The 986-nt window shown below is 37.2% G+C and overlaps 1 pseudogene; it reads left to right on the top strand.

Annotated features, from left to right (window-relative positions):
* The first annotated feature begins 369 nt into the window (after positions 1 to 369).
* On the top strand, positions 370 to 758 carry LOC150004548 (small ribosomal subunit protein eS24 pseudogene; annotated as a pseudogene).
* The last annotated feature ends 228 nt before the right edge of the window (positions 759 to 986 follow it).

Here is a 986-nt window from a genome sequence, read left to right as displayed (position 1 = left end):
TGCTGGTAGCTTCAATGTCGGTAGAGGTGGTTGTGTTTGACTTTGGCTGCATCTCAAGTTATGAACAAGTAAGTATGTCCTTTTTAATGCAAGGGTCCTGACACACATGATCGGTTAGGTTTTTTTCTCTGCCATCAGTTATTTAATCATCCCAAGGGGTCTCTTCTAGATGTGAACTGCAATCTTCAAGCTCAGAGGATTTTCCTAGAAAATGTCTGAGTAATTCTTACAAAAGAACATTGTTCTTCAGATGGCTGTTCAATGTTTCTATGCTACACCTAACTTTTTAAAAAAGTTAATCTTCAAGTGTTGCTTTAAATTTCATTTTAGCTCTTTCCCTACCTTACTGCTTGAAGATTAGCCACCATCATGAATGACACAGTGACCATCTGGACCAGGAAGTTTATGACCAACAGACTATATCAATGGAAACAAATGGTCATTGATGTCCTTCATCCTGGCAAGGCAACAGTACCCAAGACAGAAATTTGGGAAAAACTAGCCAGAATGTGTAAGACCACACCAGATGTCATATTTGTGTTTGGATTCAGAAACCGTTTGGTGGTGGCAAGACAACTGGCTTTGGCATGATTTATGATTCCTTGGATTATGTAAAGAAAAATGAACCCAAACATAGACTTGAAAGACATGGCCTATATGAGAAGAAGATCTCAAGAAAACAGAGAAAGGAACACAAGAACAGAATGAAGAAAGTCAGGGGGACTGCAAAGGCCAATATTGGTGTTGGCAAAAAGTGAGCTGGAGATTTGACAACAGAAGGAGTAAGGATTCTTCAGCGACTTCCTCTGTGGTGATAATGCAGATTTTTCATGAAAGGAATAATAAAAGAACTTTTATGTGTCGGCTTATTTGAAATATTTTTAAAAATTTCATTTTACATTTGTTTCAGAACATTGGTATCATGATTGGTCTCAGAGTTTCTATATTTTTTCTGTAGATTTTAGGTTGATGTCTAATTAGGTCAT

Source organism: Furipterus horrens, unplaced genomic scaffold (assembly GCF_987537825.1).
Source record: "Furipterus horrens unplaced genomic scaffold, mFurHor1.1.pri manual_scaffold_7, whole genome shotgun sequence".
Taxonomy (NCBI): domain Eukaryota; kingdom Metazoa; phylum Chordata; class Mammalia; order Chiroptera; family Furipteridae; genus Furipterus; species Furipterus horrens.
This window is presented reverse-complemented; position numbering and strand designations above follow the sequence as displayed.